We start from the raw sequence: 23,592 nt of genomic DNA on the forward strand, positions 1-23,592 counted from the left end.
AAACAAATCGAAGTAGCCAAAGCCTAATTGAAGTTCACGTGAAGATGAGAAGACTTAGCATTGGAAATATGTTAATTAATAAGGTAAATCAAATGAAGAACGAATTAAAAGAAGAAAGCATTCTTGTGATAGGCTTTGGCCAAATCTTTATTAGCTTATTAATTGAATAAGTCACGTGCATGCATGAAAGAATAAGGCGGCTTGACTTTTGTTTTTAATTATTTCCATATAAGGATTTAAAGGCCACAATTGAAGCAATATAAAAGGGCCAAGCGGAAGCAACGGAGGACGGAATTAAGAGAGGAGGGCAGCCGCACGAAATTGGAGCCAAGAAGAAAAAAAAAAATAGAACAGCAGCCGAAAGTCTTAAGCCAAAACCGAGAGCAGCAGGAGCAATTTGGAGGAGGAAGAAGACGCTAAGCTTAATTCTTGAGTTTTTCTTTCCCTTGTCTCTATTATCTTACTTGAATGTTCCTAATTAAATTTATGAATTCTCTTTATATTTTCATGAACTAATTTATTTTGATAGGGCTATGATGTAGCCTAACTATGAAGATTTAATTCCATAAATTTATGTTATTTTTAATTTTTTATTCCATGGTTGAGTGTTTATTATTGTGCTTAATGCTTTTAAATATCTTGCCAATATTTGAATGATTTGAGGATACATAATGAGACCGAGAGGAGATTTATGTGTTTTTACTTTGTGTAATGGATGTCATGAATTGAACGAAAGACAGAGATGTACCAATATGATTCGTATAGTTTTATCTAAGAATTTTTATAAAACTTAATGACTCTTTGCATATTTAAATTCACATAGAGATATAGTGGGTTAATATGTGAAGGTATTTTTGATATTACTCGAGAGAGGATATTGAATAGACTAAGGAAATTCACTGTCAACATGGGTAGTAAACTTTAATAGTATAGATGGAGGATTAAATTGGATTGGTTATGGTGAAATTGGATGTTCTAGTGTTTTAATCTCTTTGTTTTTTGTTACTGCATGCATCTTTATTTAATTTTTAGTTATTTTATTTTAATTTAAATTCGCTTATTCAATTGTTTGAATAAATTAGGGTTAGAATAATTTTGGTAGCTAATAGGATATACAATCTCTGTGGGACGATACTCTACTGTTCATTATATTACTTGTGCTGACTAGTACACTTGCTAATTTACGCATCAAGTTTTTGGCGCCGTTGCCGGGGATTGTTTGGATTAGTATCGATACCAAATAACCTTAGTTTAATTTGAATTTTATTTTTATTGTTATATTTTAATTTTCATTTTCTTGTCTAATTTTATGAGACGTTCAAGAAGTTTTGATTTATTGCCTTTTGATCCAAAGATTGAACGTACTTGTAGAAGGCTTTATAGAGAAAGGAGAGAAGCTTTACAGGAGCAACAACTAATTATGGCTAACGAACCATTACACGAAAATGAGGATGCGAGACCTTTAAGAGACTATGTTGTTCCTACAGTTAATGGTGCTCACTCAAGCATTGCACGCCCTGCTGTTCAAGCCAATAATTTTGAAATCAAGCCAGCCATAATCCAGATGATTCAGATGTCAGTACAATTTGCTGGGATGCCAAATGATGATCCAAATGCTCATATTGCAAATTTCTTGGAAATTTGTGACACATTTAAGCAAAATGGTGTTTCAGACAATACTATCAGGCTAAGGCTTTTCCCGTTCTCACTAAGGGATAAAGCAAAAGAGTGGTTGAACTCACTCCCTACTGGAACAATCAGTACATAGGATGGTTTAGCACAGAAGTTTTAACAAAGTACTTTTCTCCAAGAAAAACAGCCAAGTTGAGGAATAACATCACAACCTTTGCTCATTCACCTATTTCTTTTTTACAGGAACATAATGAAGTGACTTTGTTGATAAGTGGATTTCAAAATTAGTTAAAGCTAAAATTGCTAAAATTCCCAATGCAGCAATTGAAGGTCCACAAGAGCTGCATGCAAATCAAAATACTGTTATGGGTCCTTAAAAGTCACATTTAAATCAAAATATCGTTATTCCTTATGCGCATCCGAATGTCCATAAGAATCCTTTCGAAGCATGGAATTATCCATCAAAATAATGGCGTGATTAATAGAAAGCCTTTGACCGACCACAAGAGTCCTATTTCAAGCGAAATAAATGAATCAAATCGGCCTGGTGATAGTAGTGCGGTAATCAATGAAGAAATTAACTCACAAGACAATGATGCTATTGAAGACACTGACACTGACAAATCCACTTCGTTCGAGACGCAGAGACATGATTTTGATGTACAGGGTAGCAAAGATAAACTACCAGACATCTCAGACAAATTGTTTATTGACTTAATCATTCCCGAATTACGGCAAGCCGAACCAACAGCGACATCAAATATTCATCCAATGTTGACACGACTCAAGCTGAAACATACCCCTCACCTAGCCTTAGGTGCAGATCAAGAGATATACTGAGCAGCTTTAGAAAATACTATTTGAGTTTATGCGGTAAACAGAGAAATCAAAGCTCTAAATCAGAATAATACTCGGACTTTTGTTCCACGTCCTACAGATACCAATGCTATAGGTTCCAAATGAGTCTATACAATCAAGTACAAGGACTATGGCACAATTGATTGATTTAAGGCTGGACTTGTTGCCAAAGGTATAATCAAGTTCTGGTTTTGACTTTGAAGAAACTTTTAGCCCTATAATAAAGCCAACAACTACAAGACTTGTCTTATCTTTTGGTGTAAGCTCCAAATGGCTCATTTAAAAATTTGATGTCAATAATGCATTTTTGCATCAACAACTCAAAGTGGTAGATAAAGGGCAGCTTCGAAGTTTCGAAAATTATTTATTGCCATCTCACATTTGTAAACTCCACAACTGTCTATATGGTCTTAATTAAGCCCCTATGTCCTGGTTTTTTTTTTTTTTAAATTTCCTATGTCCTGGTTTAAATGCCTCTCCCATGCTTTTTTAGGCTAGATTTCATAACAGCGAAGCAGACACTTCACTTTTTAGTTATAATCATAATAATGTTCTTCTTCTAATACTTATATATGTTGACGATGAAATTATCACATGCGATAGTGAGGACGAGAAACAAACTAAAATCAACCAACTTAGCAGCCAATTTGTGCTAAAATGCCTTCGTATTCTTAGCTATTTTTTAGGAATAGAAGTCAAAAATTTTAATCATGGATTTTCCTATCTCATGCAAAATATACAAGGGAGTTATTGCATTCAGTTTGGTTCGATTCAGAGAAAAAAAAACCAAATAGTTCACAAAATAAAGAATTGATTGGTTTTTTTTTGGGTTGGTTCAAAATCGAACCACACGGAGAACCGACTAGTTCACTGTTTAAAAATTTTAGCTAGTATAAAGAAAAATTATTAAAATTCTTAAACCAAACCAAGCCAAACTGGAACAAACCAAAATAATTTAACTCCGTTTGATTCGGTTGTTCAATTAGGTTCGTATATTTATAAACCAATGGATTTTGATTCGATTTGGTTCAAGGGTGAAACCGAATCGAACCGAAGCTGTTAACGCCCACCCCTTGGCTAAACTGTACACCTATTACAACACCTACAACGGTGAAAACAACATTAGCTTTGGACAATCAAGAACCTATGATTGCTACATAATATCAAGGCCTAGTAGGCAGATTGCAGTACCTTACCAATACGAGACCTAGTATATCACATTCAATCAATCGCATTTGCCAACACTTCCAAATTTGACAAAGGCGGATGTTGATGCCAAAATCTGGTCGAGCTTATGATAGTAACTAGGTTACCTTGTCAACACTTGAATTTGTTTTGATAGGGAATCGGGGAACTGTTAACTTATGGTAGGCGATCATAAGATCTATTCCTGGCATGTCATCATGCGACCAGGCAAATACATCTGCATATGCTTGTAAACAGTATACCAGCTTTTTCTTTAACCCCTCTTCCAACTTCGACCCAATCTTGACAATTTTTTATGGATCTTCTTGCTTTATGCTTACTATGTCGATCTCTTCAACCGACTCTTACTTGCCCTTTTTGGCGTCTCCTTGAGCGTCCAATGAGGTGATTTTCATTGTTTCCTTTGCTTCTACTACATAGCAGCCCCAAACAATCCTTTGATCCCCCTTTACAGCAATTATGACACCATTCACCTGATATTTATGAGCCGGGAGAGGCTATATGCACTCTAAAAATTACTTTGAACATTCTATTACTATGTGCACTCATCTATTAATTTTAAAAAAGTGAATTATATTTTGTACACTCTTTAAAATACCAAAAACGTCCTCACTTAATTCTTTTTTAAATTAATCATCTTAATTACTCTACACACATGAAAATGCTATATACACTCAAACAAAATAAATCAATTAAACAATATATCATTTGGCCAAATCAAGGACTCTGTTTGCTCTTGCTTCAAAAATTCGAAATTTAAAATCATGAAGAGAAGTGAAGATGAAATTTTTAATCGTAATAGTTGATTAACCACACTCAGCAATCATGGGCAAAACACGTGGTATGGGAGCTGGCCGCAAACTGAAGTCAAACCGTCAAACTCAAAGGTGGGCTAATAAATCATACAAGTGTCACCTCGGCGACAAATGGAATAAACCATTTGTTGGTTCTTCCCATGGAAAAAATATTTTAAAAATATTTTAAAGTAAATTGTAAAAGAATACAGACGCAGACATAAGATATTTTAAAACAAATTGTAAATACTATGCCCGTTCATCATAACAAATTGTAGAGTAATTTAAAGCAATGATCGCTGCCTGTTCATCAAAAGAATACAGATGCCACATACACATGAGAACACACTCCTCAATTAGAAATTAAAAATCTATTCTATGTAGTTTCAAGACCCACAAATGAGACACATGCTAGCCATTATGTTATGCTTCAAAATTGAAATTCAATACTTGAATTCAGGACCCTTCAAACGAGAGACATGCTAGCCATAATGTTGTACTTCAAAACTAAATTTCAATACTTGAGTACAAAGACACATGCTAGCCATAACATTATGCTTAAAACTGAATTTCAATACTTGAACATCCTGTTATCTTCAACTCCACCAAATTTAGAGGGCAATCAATTCAACTACCTAACCATCTGGAAGGGAAAAAACAAGAAAGATTATTTGTGTTGTAAATTAGAAAATTAGGATCACACATGCCTCATTAAAGTTAAAATCTTCACATATTGAGTTTCCTTTGTAACTATTTATTCGAGATATTTGAAAGAAAAAAATTAAGATTTAAAATAGTAAGGAAATTAAACATTAATTGCAGTGCCTTAAATGAGCATTCAAAGTAATAATATTATATATACTCATAATAAAGTGTCCTTAATAGTATTTTATATTATGGGTATTTTTGTAATGAAAATATTTATAAAAATATGAGTGTTTAGAGAAATTTTTAGAGTGCGTATAGCCCCACCCTTAAGAGCCATGTAATAATTGGATATTACTGCTTTACTAATTCTCAAGAAAGGTCTGCCCAAGATTATTTGATATGAGCTGTCTTCATCAACTACCACGAAATCTAATATCATGGTCTTCTAGAATGAAATGGAGTTTATTGTTACAGGCAATTTGAACACACCAAGAGGAGTCAACTTTCCCCCATCAAACCCCTTCAATGTGCTAGTATTCTTCAGTTTTAAATTCGTAATTCCCATTTCATCCAAGATCGATTTAAATAAGATGTCTACTAAGCTCTCAGTATCCACAAGTATCTGGTCGAACGTTTTGCTCGCACTGGACGAGCACCATCAATGAAACTATCCAAATAATGATTCCTTACTAAGTCCTCAACCTAGTTCTTGAGGTCTCGACAACACATTGTTACATGACCATAGGTGTTATGAAATTCATAGAATTTGCTCATGTCTCGCTTATTGGCCGCTTTTGCTATTGGGGATGGGGGATATAACAAGCCATGGTCTTTAATCGTGTGATATAGTTCTTCCAAAGGGATTGTCAAAAGAGTATATTGTTTGTACGTCGGGCTTTGGTCGATTATCTACATAGCCTTGTCCCTAGGGAACCCTCTATGCATGTGGCTAGGTGGTGGGGTGATGGTTGTCAAAGTCAGCAAAAATAAATACATACTCTAAATAAATTGTGTATAATGATTGAGAAGGGTCATGTCCACAGAGATCGGTAATTATTTAAATCCTTTTAAAACGTAAAACATAAAATGGGGGTTTTGTTGACAATAATAAAAATCAAATTAAAATAACAAGAATGCAAATTAAAGTTGTAATTCAAATTGGAGAAAGCTCTGGTTGAAGGAATTAACTCAGCTTGATTTAACTACTGATCATTGATTCAAATATAAATTATTACTACTTATGAATAGACCGGTTATAGCTACTGAGACCCTCTAATAGCCAATCTCTCCTTAACTAGTCGATAACCAAGGTACGACCGTTGGTTATTTCCCTAATCAATAGACAACCCTGGATACGATCATATGATTTAATCAATTGACAGCCTGAAAAACCAGAGAGACCCAAATCCTAATCAACAAACGCATACGATGGTTCATTTAAATTAGATTGTTTATTCTCATAACATAACTCACTGCTATGTTATTTGTCACAAACATTAAAATCTTCATACGATGAATCCTTTAATTGACAATAGATTAAATTGATAATTAAATAGTGGCCAGTTATCTAATTAACAAACATAATTATGAAAATAATTCAGAGAATAAACAAATACCCAAAAAGTAATAAAACAATTAAAGCATAAGAAAGATCTCACAGTAGTGATGAATCAAAGCTTCATTAACCTTCAACCAGAAAAATAGGTTTAGTTCTTCATAGAGAGAAGAGAAAAGTTTAGATCCAGGGTTTCTTTCTTTTTCCAATCTCCCCTTTTTCACAATAGATTCCTCCCTTAAATACTCTCTCTCTCTTCTCCTCTAGAGTTCTTTTTAAAATGAAATTCTAATATCTGAAATATTAAATTCGTAATTACAAAAATAACCAAAAATACAAAACACGTTAAACTAAAAACTGCAGGTCCGTAGTTGATAGCACGCGCCCACGCCTTATCAACAAAGTTCTTCTGACGCTCATAATTTCTCCAAGAGAACAATCATCCTTAAACATCATCTTGTAGCTCAATTTTATCACCAATCAATAGAATTGCACCTACAAAAGTAAAACACAAGTAAATCACTATTATTAAGTGCAAAACATCGATATTAAGGGAAGTAAACAATGCAAAACTAGTGTATAAATTGCACTCTAATATGGGGAGTCTGGTTTGTTGAATATGGTATCTAGTAGGTAACAGGCTATCGGAGCATTATACCGAGGGTGCTTATGCGGTTGGTTGGGTTCCCCTAAGTGATTGCTACCGGAAGAGCGAAGAGTTGGCCGTGCTAGAATTGAGTTGGCCTCGGACGAGGCTGGTAAGGGAGTGCTTAACCACTTACTCCTCCACTTAAGGATGGTTTGTTGCTTTGGTTAATAGGCCTGCCCACTTTTTGGACTTTTTTCTTCAAATTCCCGAGCTGTTCAACCCTTAATCTCACTGCCTTTTGTTCCTCGATTTCAATGTCTCTTTTTGCCTGCTCGTATGCTGCAGAGTATGATTGTATGGCTAGATTTCTTAAGTTATACTAGAGCCACTCTATCTTTACCCCTTCTTTAAGCCCTTTCAAAGCCTGTGGATGGTTAAAGGACCTAAGGTCAAGAACAATATAATGATACTTGTTCAAGAACTTCTTGAGGGTATCATTTTCTCTCTGTTTGATTCCTAAAAACTTTATCATATCGTCTTCTGGAGCTACTGCCTTGTGAAATTGTTCTGGAAATTCTCGGCACATCTACTCAAAGCTTCTAATACTACCTCGAGGTAATTTTCGGTACCACCCGTGCACACGCCCTTCCAAAGTTATTGGAAATACTCTACACCTCTAGGCCTGTGTTAAACCTTGTACCCCCGTCATATCATTAAAACACTCAATATAAACTAAAGGATCACTCTTCTCAAAATACTTGAGGTCAGGGAACCAGAAATCTCGTGGAATTATTGTGCTCATGATTTCTTTTGAAATAAGTGATTTACTATCTAGCATAATTCTCCAACTTAGTGTCTTCCATCGCCCTTGCAGCTCTTCATTCACCTGAGCTAATCTGGGCACCTCACCCTCCAGCTCCATAACACGTTCTGGGTTTCGTGTTGCGACTTAATCACGTTCTCACCCTATATCATTTAGGTGTTGTCTCAATTCTCTTTCTCGAGCACTTGTTCCTCCTCTGTGTTTAATTGGCCCTGATTCTCTCTTAGCTAATCTTTCACTCGAATACTCTGATCATTACAGAGCCGAACCCCTTCGTAACGGCTCTGTTCACCTTGGGTAACTCCATTACTAGGGCCAGAGACATTGGGGTTTTCCACCTGGGATTTCTCCCATGTGCCCTTCTCTTAATTCTTGAAGGACAGCAGTGAAGGCCTCCATCTGTTTCTCCATTTGCTCCACTTGCTCGTACATCAACCTCTCTCTTTCTTCATTTGCCGTCTCTCGAGAAACAACAGGATCAATTACTCTAGAATCAGTTCCACGGGCTCTATTTCCTCTTGGATTTGTTTTGCTTGTCGTGTTGTCAATTTATTTGGCTGGTAGCAGCTTTTGGTAAGCTCCCCACTGTTGATGTTGAAATTTGGTCGAGCTTATGACAGCGACTAGGTTCCCTCGTCAACACTTGAAAATTTTTTTTTATGAGGAACTGTTAACTGCTATTCTGATGGGATTGGAATTGTCACCTTGCTTCGTTATTCCCTGCGACAATAGAGAACTGTCATGGGGCGTCAGATATTTTTTGGAAAAAACCCTCCGACGCTCAAGTCAGTAATCGATTTTCTTGTAAGGAACTAATGTCACTTCTCTTGTGATCTTAATTACTTTTTTTTTTTTTTTATCTTTTTCTGGTTTAGAATAGATCCTTTTTTCTTTTTTCTTTTTCTACAAAACTTTTCTCTCCTCCCAAAAAAGTCCCCTTTTTGGATTTTTCAAGATTCTTATAGGCACCCGAGATTATCGTGCCATCTTCAATGCACGCTGTTACTGAATTGAATGCACTGCTTGAATCATGAGTTAATGTACCATTTACTATGTAGTTATTGAGCTACAATTATAACGCCTGGGCATGCATAGGTGTTATGGCCGGATTTTCGGGAGGAGCTCAACAATCTGAAGTTAACCAAGGTAACCAAGGTCTCGGGAACAAACGACCTGATTCTGGTCTCCTCTTAGAATCCCTGGTCGTCCTCGCACACGTGACCAATCATATTCCTTACATCACTTTTACAATATTAATATCAGTAGCAGTACTCCTATACCCCAAACAGTAGATATGCAAGTAGTGAAGCGGATCCTTCGTTACCTCAAAGGCAACCTTCATTTTGGCTTACGTCTTTTCTCACAAAGCTCCCGTAGTCTTTATGGACACTCAGATTCAAATCGGCTGGCTGCCATAACACCTTCGAATTGTGCTTATACCTTGACACTAATTGTATCTTTTGGAGCTCGCAGAAGCAAACAACAATTGCTCGCTCAATTGTAGAAGTCGAATATTAATCAATGGCTATTGCCACAATTGAATTGAGATGGCTACATTCGCTTGTGAGAGACATTGTTGTCCAATGCAATAACATTCCAATCCTATATTGTAATAATAATAGTGCCTTACACATGATAGGAAATCCTATTTTTCATGCTCGCAGCAAGCTCTTTGAGTTTGGTGTCCATTTTATTTAGGAAAAAAGCGAGTCAAGGTATCATTCCACAATATACATTCCATCTTAAATGCAAATTACTGATGTCTTAATGAAGCCATTAGGACATGCTTTGTTTCGCACATTTCGATTCAAACTGGGAGTCCATTATATGAATTTGCCTAGTTTGAGAGGGGATGACAGAATCTCTTTACAAGATTCAAAGATATTAGGTACTAATTTCGCCATATGCATGGCTGTTGCCAAAGGAATCCGATGTCAAAATTTTGTCAATTTGAGATTGAAGTATCTGAGGCTACATTAATCGGGAATACATGACAGAATGAATGGTTTTATCTATAAACTTCACCTTCAACAAGCGTAGATTTTTCAATAATCTTTTTTTGTGTTTTTGTTCTTTTCTATCTCGAATCCAGTGAAAACGACATCATCAAGCCAGAAAAATCCGTCAATCAAAGCAAATCCTCATCATATAGAATCAAGGAAATCTCTAATGGCTAGTTAATTAATTGAAATTATTGATATGTAATTTATTAATCTTTTTTTTTTATCTATTTGTATTTTTGTATAAATATCGTACATACTCTTATATACAGTAAAGCAAGTGAAATAAAAATTTTGTTTACGATATCCATGTTTCTTTTACTCAAGTCTTTCTTATACTGAGAGTGATTCTTTATAGCACAAGGTCTCCTTCAAAAAATGTGCAGGCCATAACTATTTTGAACTGCTCATTACCGCTCGAATCTAACCTTTTCCTGCTTTTCTTCTACGAGTTCAAGACTTGCACATAAGAGCTGATGAATTTCGTCCTTAGGGTAATGTTGTGTTCGATGGTAGGAAGTCCATTCTCCACACATGATTGCCTCATGACCAAAAGCTAAAGGAAAGGGAGTTTTGGTTGTAGCTGTCTTGATAGTTATACAATATGCCCAAGCCCCTTTTTTAGCTCATCGTCCCGAGCCCCTTTTTGGCTCCTAGATGGGCTTTGAAGTGTCTTCTTGATTGCTTTATTGGCTATTTCAACTTGTCGATTAGCTTTTGGATGTGCAGAAGATGCAAATTGTAAATCATTATAGAACTCATTACAAAGTGCTTTAAAGTTATCAATATTAAACTATGTACTGTTACTAGTGATAATGACCTGAGGTATAATATAACGAGACGTTGCGTTTTCCAAACTTAGTCATATGTTTTCAGTGATCGTTGCTAAAGGCCCAGCCTTGACCCACTTCATGAAATAATCGATGGCAACATTTGCATACTTTGCCTAAAAACGATTTGTTGGCATTGCTCCAATAAAATCAAACCCCATTGAGATAAACGCCAGAGACTAACCAAGTGGTTGTAAGGGAATATCAGTAAGTATCTTACAGCTACGACAAGAATAAACGAGTTGCGTAGAATCTTGATGTGTAGGGTATCACTAATAACTTGTCATAAGGATTTAAAGGCCAGTGCTCGTGCATCCTTTCATGAGTCTCTGAAATCACAAAATTACCATCCTTAGGCGTGAAAAATCAAAGGCAAGGTGACATATCCCATCAATGAGACAAGGGACATGCAGTGAGGGGTGCCAGAGTTGTTAACAACAAAGAACTGTCGATGCTTAAGTTAAAAAATCTGAAGCCTCGATTACAATAAATGTAAATAAAAAGTGTAAAGAGAATGGTGAGGAGTTCCGCTGTTCTTAACACTCACCAAACCAGAATAGCCTCACATTGTGAGCAGGAGCCCGTAAGTAGAGATGATATCAATAGTTTTGAGTGGACAATAATATGAGGGTAAGGAGAAGTACTCCTCGGAGTCGAGCTTCACAATTGTTATCCTATTAGATTTTGTTCTAACATGTAGTAGGTTGACCCGATTTGGACGTTTGCTCACTTATCAGGTCGGGTTTAATTGGGAAACAACAGATAGTAATGGGCATGTATTCCATAAACAAAAAATAAAGCTCATCGGAATTGAATGGGACTCTGAACCCGATTCGATTTGAATTCAAATTGGATCGAGTTGAGATTCATAATTCGAATTGGATAGTGATTTTTTTTTTTTAATTTTCGATCAAAAGTGAGTGGAGGATAAATAAATTCCCTATATCCAGAGTCTTAAAAAAATCAAATAATTTAAATTCACAGCCATAAAAAAAATAAAGAAGATGAGTAATTACTCCAGCACAACTCTAATATCTTGGGCTTAATGTAGTGTTTTGTTCTTACATTATGCATGGACAGTTAATGTAGTGTTTTGTTCTTACATTATGCATGGACAGATAATGGAAAGGGTGAAAATTGATTTCGATATTACACTGTAAGCTACTTATTCACCGTAATATACAATAAATTTTATTTCAAACTTTAAATCTTCATTCAGGATAATTCAATATTCCTAAAAATTACCCAAACATCTCCGTTGTATATTCTTTTTTCAATAAAATATATTAAATTATTCTTTTACTTTGCATATGTTGTATATTATTAAATTTATTTGAATTTAAGTTTCGTATACAAAAATATTATTTTCTTTTTAAAAGTTAAATTCATTAATGGCTGGGTAACTTTTTAAAATATAAATACTAGCTAGATAATTGGTTTAAACCTTATGAACTATAGATTAATGTTCTTAATTTTAGTACTGGATAAATTTGTTATTCATGGTGCTGTTTGGTTTATGGTTTTGAACTATTTTTTTTACTTTAAAACTAATCTCTTTTTATATTATTCTTTTCTTATCTTTCTATATGATTTTGTTGGGTTACATTTAGATATTCAAAATCGTTCCATTACATTTAAAGAGCAGCATTGGTATTTTATAATAAATCAAGATGTTGTATTTACAGAATATAAATAAGCTAACATATTGACTAATATTGGAAATGGAAATGTAATAAAATAAAATATTGTAATGATAAAATAATATAGTGTTATAGCCTGATACTTTTTACAATTTTTTTATTTCGTATTTCATCCTTTTTAATTTCACAATTTACTGAAGTATTGAAACATCAAAAACTCATATTTTTAATGCATATTCAATTTATTTATTCTATATTAATTGTATAATATACAACAAAAAAATATTGTTTAAACATGTCAATTTTTCATGTGTTTAAAAAATTTTATTTGAGATTACATTGTCACCGTTATACCATCAGTTATTTTTATTCTCAAACTAGACCAATAGATCAACGTTCAAAAAATTTATAACAATATCAACTTAGATGTATAAATATTTTAAAACTTTTGACTTTTATAATTTTACAATAAACAATGGGGATTGTAGTGTTAATAACCAACAAAACATGTACCTATTGGTTAAGTTAGAGGAGGACAAAGTTGGGGTATCTTGCAACTGTTGCACATCTAAGTTTATATTGTTTTAAATTTTTAAACTTTGATAATTTTATGTTGTTACTAATATTTAACAGTCAAAAGATGTAAATTTAGTAATTTTCAAATGACTAATGTGATTGATAGCTTTGGTGAATGTTAAATAAGGATATTTGACACATCCATACTTGGTATTTTTTAACTGCCAAATATACTTATACTTATTTCATAGTTTTCCTAGTTTTTAACTGTCCAATATACTTACCTTATTTGATAGTTTTTAACTATGAATTATTCCATTGTTTCTTCTAGTGACACTTTTGTATAGTGAAATTATGGCTGCCTTCCCAGTGGCACAATTCATCCTATTCTTCTTCAATCATTTGCGCTTTGCATAGTTTTGGTGTGACTAAGGCTCCTTGGGAAAAGTCTTCATATTTGGACACTGTGTCACAAAAACTCCTTCCAAGAATGGGAATTCAAGACTGTCATTCTCCAAACAAAAGCTTCTAAGACTTGGTAAATCATCAAGTTCCAAAAGTTCCAATAATGAACAAGTTATTTGAATCTCTTGCAAAAAGTGCAATTGAGATTTTTTGCTCTACAAGCTCCAGTTTATATTGTTCATGGGTCACATGTTGCATTGGCCCATATGATACTACGATTGTGGCTTTATGCCCAAAAGTCCTACTCTCATTGCTCTGGTTACTCAATCATCCCATCACGTGCGAGTGGGAGATGTTAGATTTAACGCCCATGATGTGATGAATTAATTTAACGTAAATGATAAACTTAGAGTTTTTCTAGGATTCTTGTAAGATAAAATTAGTATTTTATCTTAATCTAATCACACACTACAAGAAATCTAGCAATAGATGACAATCACTTTATGAAAAAAAATCATTTTATCATATAACTATGATAGAGACGTGACAGAATTTTGGTCTATCAAACTATTAATGATGTAATTGTGATAGAATATTTATCTATCAATAATTTATGATATGCATGTGATAGAAATAAACTCAATCACAAACATTGTGATAGAAATTTAATATTGACCGTGTTTGACTAAATTCAAAAGTAATATTTTATTTTTTTATAATCTAAAACGCAACATTTAGATTATTAAAATGATTTTAAAAAATAAATAAAACGAAACGCTGCGTTTAAGAGAGTGTGTAAACTAAAACAAAAATTTTCTAAGTCCTTCAATACTATATACTTATCAACATCGTCATTCTCACTTGCAGACAACACTCAACCCTAGCCTAAATACTCATCGTCACTATCAATCAATCAACCACTACGTACACTACCTAAACTCTAGATGGCGGACCGTTCCCCACCTGTGTTCAAACTCCCAGCGTTGAAGCCATTGTTTGAACTGCTAACTAAATCCTAGAAACCAAGATTTGTCCCTACTGTATCTAGTCTCTCGCTGTGGAAGATTTTAGTCCTTTCAGCAAAGTATCTTCAAGGTAAATGCTTAGTTTCTGTATTTGATTCTAGGATGCATGCTTCAGGGGAAAAATTTGTTTGTTTGTGAGAAGAGCTTGATTCTATCTACCCTAGAAATTGATGGGGTCTTCCTCGTGAGCTTTGATTTTCATTATATTGCCATTTTCGGTTAGTAATTGGTCATCACAGTTATGAAATTGTTTGATTTTCTTTGCCATATAGCCTATTGTTTGAATTTGGAGAAGATGTTATATTGTTAATTTTGGTTAAGTGGTGTGTCTTCACTGATTTGGGAAGTGTTGTTGGGACGTTATGTGGGCAAGCATATAGTGCAAGCAAATATGAAATGCTAGGGATATATAATTAAAGGAAGACTAGAACTGAGAGGTTGTGTTAGTTTGTTTCTTTTGTGTGTGTTAATTTGTTTATTCACCTTCTGCAATCAATCTCTATGCATTTAAAGTTAGTTTTTTTTTTTTTTTTTTGGTGTGTATGTTAGTTAGTTTGTTTGCTTTAGGGTCCTTTCTCAGAAAAGCAGCAAAGTAAAGGAGGAATGGAGCTGAGAGGGCTTTATATATATATCCACATCCATCCATTATTGTTTCTTTTCTGATCTTAGTTACACAAGGTTCTGTAATTTGCTTTTCTTATAGGATGATTATCTATGGTTAGCGAAAGACTGTATATTTTGTAATATTACATTCTACACTGCATGAACAATTAATTATTTGTTCTCTTGTAGAAAAAAATCCAACTGGGACAATGTTTTGTTGGCTTATGAGCCAGTTTGGGCCATTGGTATTGGGAAGGTTGCAAACCATGCTCAGGTTCAGGAAGTAAGTTTGGGTTTATGTCTTATTTAATTTAATGTTTTAATGACAATGATCTTCATGCTTGTAAGAATAATATGACTACCCTTATTGGCTTGCTATCAGGGGTGGAGCTAGCATAAGGCTAGAGGGTACCATGGCCCCTGTAGAATTTTGAAAAATTTTAGGGTTTCTAAAGAAAATGTGAAAAATTAGTGTAAAATATCTATATCGGCCCCGTAGAATTAGAATTTTACATATGTAATAACGTAAAAATTACAATTTTAAATTTGGCCCCTGTAGAATTTTTTCCCTAGCTCCGCCCCTGCTTGCTATCAATATAAATATTGTTTGATTGATTATAAGCCTTTTTTTTTACCGAAATTGGTTAGGAGCTTGCTTAGTTTTTTTGTCAACACATTTCTATATGTTTTCACCATGTGCATTTTAGCCTAGGCAGGGCATTTTAGAATTTGTCTATAGCTCTAGTAGTTTTGAAACAAGTAATAATACAATAGAGTTGTTTCTGATAGTTATCATCATTTTTTCACCTTGTAGATTCATACATATAGCAAAGAATTATATTTGTTCCTCAATCCATCTTCAGACTCCCATGCTTGTGGATACTCTCATTTATACATCTACCTAAATACTCACACAAACCCACAGATAATTTTGCTTGTGTCATTACCTTTTCAGATGGGGACATGCACAAAAATATTTTTGTACTTTGTGTTTATCTATTGAATACAAGTAAATAGATGTTTTCAGTCTATTTTAGTTATTACTTTATCTCTTTTTGCCAGCAAAACTTGTTGACATAATTGCTCTTTGTTGTGCTTTTAAAGTTGATATTTTGTCAATTTTTTGGTAATCATTTTTCGCAAACCATGTTTTAAATATAAGTGACAGGTCCATACTAAACTGAGGAAATGGCTTAAAGATAATGTCAATGCTGGAGTTACAGCATCAACTAGAATCATCTTGGGAGGTATCCTTTCACTACTTTGTTAGTTATTAATTGTGACCACTGTTTAAAATTAATTTTGAGTATCCTATAATCGTTATTAATATGTATAGAGCCAAGATGGGCTTATTGAAGCTTATGGTTGGTCTTCTTAGACCTTTTTCTTGTTCATACAAAGTAGTAAAGAGCACTTTACAACTAAACATACAATATTATTACTTCAACCTGTTTACTGAACTTACTTTGGCCTTTTCTATTTGATATCAACGAGATTTATTCTTATGGTTATGCTTATGAGAGAAGCATTCTTTTGCTCTATTATGTGCTTAATATTTTTCCTTCTGCAACAATAATTTTAGTTGGATTGGTTCTTAAACAATTCCAAATATTTACAAAAATGGAAGTTGCTTAAAGACATAATATACAATGCAAACTGTTGAAAATGAATCCAAGAACAGAATTCTCTACCACTTATATTTTATCCAGCTTAATTAATTAGAGGAGTAATGAATAATAATGTTGTGAACCAGGCCTGTTTTTGTATTCCTCGTTTATAAGTACTAACAGATTCACTTTTCTTTTTCCCTTTACTAAATAGGTTCTGTAAATGGAGCAAATTGTAAAGAATTGGCAGCACAATTGGATAATGATGGATTTTTGGGTGGTGGAGCTTCTCTAAAGGTGTGTTTTACTTTTGCTACCAAAGGCAAATAAAGAAGTTATTGTCTTTTGACTTGGCTGATTGACTTTTTTGTCATATTTGAATTAGCCAAATTTCATCGATATTATTAAGTTTGCCACAACAAAGAAGAATTGAAGTTAAAACTAGGCTCCATGGCTTGCTGATGCCTGCAATTTTCTCTGTTATGCTTCCTTGAGAACTAGAGTTATAATTTTGTTCATTATATATCAGTTCTCATTTAGTTTTCTCTTTTTCCAATTATATATCAAAGGTAATATATGTATGTTGTTCATCCATTATTGTTTCTTTTTTGTCTAGGTTTTGTGTTACCCCATCCTGGACAAATACCGGACATTTCTCGTCCCAGTGGAGTAGAAGGTGTGTGCAAGCTCTTAAAAAATGCCCGTAAAGGACAATTATTATTTGTGCCATGCAATCCCAGTCTAGAAATTTCAAAATGTAATAAAGTGTTCTTATCATTATTTATTCATTTTAGCTTTTCATAGTTGTTGCTTTGTTTCTTTGGCTTTTTCTATTTTAGCTTCCATTGGTTTGTGTTTAATGGTGGTGAAAAAAAAGTGTTTTATTTGGATCCTAAGGGGTACATGCTCCTGATCCTGATTTAGAACGGCTGATTAAATTGTATGTATTCCTTTTCATTTCACAATCCTCATATTCTCGCTTTCTTTAATATATTTTAGATACGAAAATATTGTAGTTTATCATATAACGCTATAACATTGTTCTCAGATTGAGATAGATGAAGTTTGTTTGGAGTGGGTTGGCCATTGTTCTAAAATCATTAGCGCAGCAAAAAAAGAGAAATGGTTAGTATAAATCTGAAACTTAATTAGTTATATTCACATGTGCCTAAGCCTTAGCCATATTTAAGTTTTTTGTTTCTAGATATATACTTAATTTGTGCAGGACAAGATGTTACCAAAATTAATGAACTTGGATCTAGATATATGCCAAAGAAATCACAAAATAGGAATCATATATAAAGCCACAGCAAGGAAATTTGATATATCATATGGATATATGGTCTGTGTGTGCGTCTAGCAGTAAATTTGTATACTACCTATTTAAAGCTTCCTCTTTATTTTCATACTTGCAAGAAAGTTAATTGCCTTTTGTATGTACCCTTTTGGTTCCATATTTTATTGCAATAAGGAATTAATTTAAGTTGCATCAGAAATTTGGAGTTTTATGTTAATAGATAACTCTTTATAATGATAGTGTTGTCTATATTCATTGGTGCTGCACATGCAGATTGAGTTTGAATTTGTCATGATTTTGTTGCATCTATAACTTAGGAGTTTTACTGTAGTAGTTAATTCTTTATAATGATGGTGTTGGGCATATTCAATAGGTGTTGCGCATGCGGGTTGAGAGAAACTGCTAAACTTGGGAGTTTATTCATACAGCGCTATGACACTGTTCTCAGCTGAGGATTGTAAAGAAAGATGGAATTATGGCTCTAAGATGAGATTTGTGAAGGTAAACTAATTATCTTAACTAAACTTTTGTGTATCTACCACTTTAAGCCTAAAATAGAACATATTTATAATTTTTTTTTTGTTTATTTTTTGTGGGTACCATTTTGGTTCCATGTTTTATTTCAGCAAGGAATTAAGTTGCATCTGAAACCTGTAGTTTTAGTTTAATAGATAAATCTTTATATTGATATGTTGGCTGTTATCATTGGTGCTGCCCATGCAAATTGAGTTTGAATTTGTAATGATTCTGTTGTATCTAAAACCTAATGGTTTTATTGTAGTAGTTAATTAATTCTTTTATAACAATAATGCTAGCTATATTCATTTGATGGTGCACATGCAGGTTGACGGAATTGAAGCTGCTAGACTTGAGAGTTTGATTGGGTATTTGTTGAAAATGGCAGTTCATGTACTGAAAGTTTACTGAAATTATGGGTTAAGTTCAACACTACAGCCACTTGATGCCTTCTTAGCTTGTAAAACTTGATACATTTGTTCTTAGTTGCTGGATTTTGTCTGGTGAATTGATCTTGTTTGATATAATTGTTGGATAAAACTGTTTTTGGATGGCATTATTAATATAATTTATTTTTCGACTTAATATAATATATAATTTAATTTTTGGTTCATATGAATTTATGCCTGAATTTCATATATAGGAATGCATAAATTTTGTTGCAGTAATTCATAATTACGTTCAGCATAAATTTAGAATGACAGAAAAAATTAATCATAAAATAAGTCATAAAGAAATTAATGACATAAAATATCAATCACAAATTCTGTCACAAATGTAATATTTTACCCACCAAATTTTGAAAATTAAAAAAAATTACATTTCTCGCCAAAAATTTAAATAATTTATTCATTTTTTCCTGACTGACATATGACATTTAAACGGTATCATAAATTAATGACATTTTTTTTTCTATCATAAAAGTGTGACAGGTACATAGATGATAGATAATTTCACTGTCATCCACCCCCCTTTATGATAGATTTTTGCAGTCATCTATTGTCAGTTTTCTTGTAGTGCCATAAGATGTAGCTTATCAAATAACTCTAGAAAGTTGATTTGAATTAAACTACACTTATTGTACTATATAAACACTTCATGGGTAAGTGATAGCACGTACAATAATAGTCATAAGAATCAAAGCAACATCAAAAGAGAGTGAGAGAAAAGGAAAAAGTCAGTGGATTCTTGCTTTGTGAATTGAGGGGATTTTCTAAATACATAATTGTCCTCTGATCATCAGTGACATAAACTCATGACAAATCCATTCTGAAATACAAGTATGCAACCCAAGAGGGGGGGTGAATTGGGATTCTAAAAATTATTCAATTTATTAAAGAAAATCTTAACGCAATTATAAATTAAATTCAAAGCAATAACAATTAAGATGATCACAATATAAAAAGATAAGGGAAGAGGGATTCAAACACGAGATTTTTACATGGTTCGGCCAACCTCGCCTACGTCCACGCCTCCAAGCTTTCCTGGCTTGAGGATTCCACTAAGCAAGCCTCCAAGGCTTCAAATGCTTACACTTGACTTCCAAGGTGTCAATGGACCTTTACAACAAGAGATTATCCCCAATCTCTTAACTCAAGTGTATCCCAACACTTACAATCACTCAAAGTAAAAGATTACAAATTGTTTTGCCTCTCACAATATATAAGATTACACAATGATGCTTAATATGTGAATAGATGAAGCAAGAATGTGTTCTAAGCTCTATGAAGATTGTATTCTCGAATATTAGCTCAAATGGTCGTGTTGTGATCAACCTTCTTTGAATTTGAATGAGCTTATTTATACTTGGAGCTGAAAATCTAGCCGTTACAAACTGTCGAACAGAAAACGGTTCGCCGTTAACCATTAACGGTTAACCGTTTAGGCTGGTCAAAGTTACCGTTGGGCCAATTTTCAAATAAACGGTTTGCCGTTTAGGATTAACCTTTCGCCGTTAACTTCCAGAGACCTGCAAGATAAACATTGGTTATCCGTTTACACTAAACGGTTAAGGACTTGCGTGAAGTGGCTTCTCTGGATATTATCGGTTGACCGTTTACAATAAACGGTTCACCGTTTGTCTCCAGTAACCTGCAAAACAATTTAGCCTTATCAGTTTTGGTTAATCAGTGATTCTGGACGTTATCGATTACAGTTTTAAAATAAACGGTTCACCGTTAGGTTCCAGTAGCCTTCCCATCTTTGGTGTTTTCTGTTATTCATAAACGGCTAGAGCTTAGGCAATATGTTGCTCTCTGGTGATAATCGGTTAACCGTTTAAGAGAAAACGGTTTACCGTTAATTTCCAGTAACCTTCCCATTTTTTGTGTTTTCCGTTTTTCATAAACGGTTAGAGGTTTAGGAAATATGTTGCTCTCTGCCTTTAATCGGTTAACTGTTTAAAATAAACGGTTCACCGTTTATAACCAGAATTGTAATTTTAAACAAGTTTTTTTGCAGATTAAAAAGGGCTTTTGTTTATTAAGAAATAGCTCCAATATTTTTGTCAAAAACCATATAAAATTTGTTATCATCAAAATCAATATTATTAACATATTCATGTTAACACATTCATGAAGGAGATTTGCTCATAAAGGTTCCTAGCAATTAATTCTTGTTCGTTGCGATCTGCTCGTGCTAGTTCCTGACAATCCGCTTTTGAAGATTAGAGGGAGCTTATTTCCGCATCAACTAATAAGGTATGGATTTGGTTGAACAAAATAAATTGCATAATTTATTTAGAAAATCATCATTGGTATCAGAGCATGTGTAGTTTATGTTCTGATCTTGGGTGCATTCTGTATGCTAATATGCCATGTTTTCTGTGAAAATTTGATAAAATCACACATTAATGGTATATGATAATATACATAATGTTAAAGTATGAAATTCAAAATATAATCACGTGAACATACAAGGAGTATATCTGGAACTTTGTTTGACATAATATGCTCTTGAAAAATGAATAAATTGAAACCCTAAGTTATAAACCCGCATGCTTATTTTGCTTATAACTTTTTGTATGTTCATTCGTTCTCTGGAAAATTGATATCATTGGAAAGATCTTTTAATTATATTTGCAACGGTATATCAAATGCTTGATTTGGACTTGTAAATTGAGAAAAAGAAACGTTTAAAATTCTAGTTCGAAATCTAGAATTTTTGTTCAAATTAAAGAAGATGAACAATGTTACATGTGTTGTCCCAATATCGGGCATGGCGTGTGAAATTCACCCCTTCAATAAAACAAAAATTCAAGACCAGATTTGAATTCAGGACACGAAAAAAGGTGGAAAGTTAGAAATGTAAGGTTAGAAAATGGCCAGAATCTGGGATGTGTATCACACGCGCCGACGAGGAGAGTTAAAAAAAGGCTTGACTCTAAATCGGTCCAGGCTGCGCGAATCGAACCAGACCGCGCGAACCAAACCCCATGAACTGAACTCGGCTAGACTATGAGTTAGCGCAAGTCACATGCCAAGTGTGCCGCGTTGACCTACCCGCGACAGTGGCGCGTGTAATGTACGCACCGCCTTCCCGACCTCTGATTGCGGCGCTATTTGCGGCAGCTGGACCAGAATTAATTTCCTATTTTTCTATTTTAAAATTAAATTTTTGTCTCTGTTTTAATTTTAATTTATTTTTTATTTTTTGCATGCTTGAATTTATGAATAAAAATAGTTTTATTGCCATTAAATTCACATAATATGCATCTTACATGTAAGAATGTTATATTCCAGTGGGAGGAAATATAAAATACTTAAAATATTATGCGGATTATTAAAGTCTCGCGTGGTAATGTAAATTTATGCATGTCTAGGAAAATTCTATCAAAAAGACAATAAGAGTCTAAGAAAACAAGGTACTTAAGTGGAACCATCCTATCCCTACCTCTTTCTTGAGAATTTTCCTGATGATTATTCATGTCCCTTAAAACTAAAATAAGCATTCTATTATTGAAATACTAAAAAGATTAAATAATAATTAAGATTTTTGCGCTAAAGGACTAAATGATGATAATTTAATTATTCCCGACCTCTGGCTTTTCCTTTCTCTTTCTTTCAAATGGTGAAAATAATAATAGAGCATGACAGCTCACTACTTTCATTTGTTAAAAAGTGCTGCCTGAATTCCTTCCTTTGCTAGCTGGAACTATTGGCTTGAAGTAATGAGTTCTTGTTAAAAGCACAAATTTTACTTTATTTGATGATTATAAAGCATCGGTCAGTTGTGAATACTCATCCAAGGCAGGACCGGCCTCAGAATTTGGTGAAATAGAAGAGCTTCTAATGAGATTGTATAATCAAGTCAATGTATACTGAATTTTACATGTGGATAAATTGAAGAGTTAGAATGAAATGTTACAACCCCTAGGACGTGTTTGGTAGCCCACATTACATGAGATAAAAATACTGTTTTGTATTACATTTATGCAGATCCATGTTTGGCAATAAAAATAACTGCAACATTACTACATTAATGGGCTAGGCTAATGCGGCAAGTGCCGAATTAGCTTGCTTCTTCTTCTTTTTCCCCCTTTTCTTTGTTATAATAATAATAAATAAATTTAACTTTTTAATTTCATTTAATATTATATAATATTTTTATTTTTACATTATAATTATTAACATAAATAAGTAATTATGATTATTAATATAAATTAATAAGTATATAATTTATTATTCAATAATATTATATTATATTTTTTATTTTTACATTATAATTTATTAACAAATTTACAATTTAATATAACTATAATAAATATTTAAATATGAATAAATTTGAATAATATTACTTTAAAATTAATAATAATATTAATATTAATATAATATAAATTAATAGAATAGAATATATAATTTAAATTAATCACAAAAAATTAATACAGTATAGTGTAGCACCAATTATACAATATTGTTATAACACAGTGTTAATACAATACAATTAGTACAATACAGTTTGCCAAATGCACCTGTAGGAAAAAGGACACCTACACCCCAATATTTAGAGAAATAGTTATAAAGACCCCTAAATTTTCAATAAGAGACATC

At 33.3% G+C, this 23,592-nt stretch overlaps 1 long non-coding RNA gene across 5 annotated transcripts; it reads left to right on the top strand.

Annotated features, from left to right (window-relative positions):
* The first annotated feature begins 14,338 nt into the window (after positions 1 to 14,338).
* LOC18042897 lies at positions 14,339 to 19,112 on the top strand. 5 transcript variants are annotated; one of them, XR_002905148.1, is made up of 9 exons: positions 14,339 to 14,591; positions 15,314 to 15,407; positions 16,287 to 16,371; positions 16,946 to 17,028; positions 17,348 to 17,407; positions 17,571 to 17,671; positions 17,780 to 17,856; positions 18,402 to 18,529; positions 18,872 to 19,112. It is a non-coding gene; the product is annotated as an uncharacterized LOC18042897 (long non-coding RNA). The 5 variants fall into 5 exon arrangements; XR_002905150.1 differs by lacking the exon at positions 17,571 to 17,671; XR_002905147.1 differs by lacking the exons at positions 17,571 to 17,671; positions 17,780 to 17,856.
* Positions 19,113 to 23,592: the final 4,480 nt, after the last annotated feature.

This window comes from Citrus clementina, unplaced genomic scaffold, assembly GCF_000493195.1.
Source record: "Citrus clementina cultivar Clemenules unplaced genomic scaffold, Citrus_clementina_v1.0 scaffold_5, whole genome shotgun sequence".
Taxonomy (NCBI): Eukaryota; Viridiplantae; Streptophyta; class Magnoliopsida; order Sapindales; family Rutaceae; genus Citrus; species Citrus x clementina.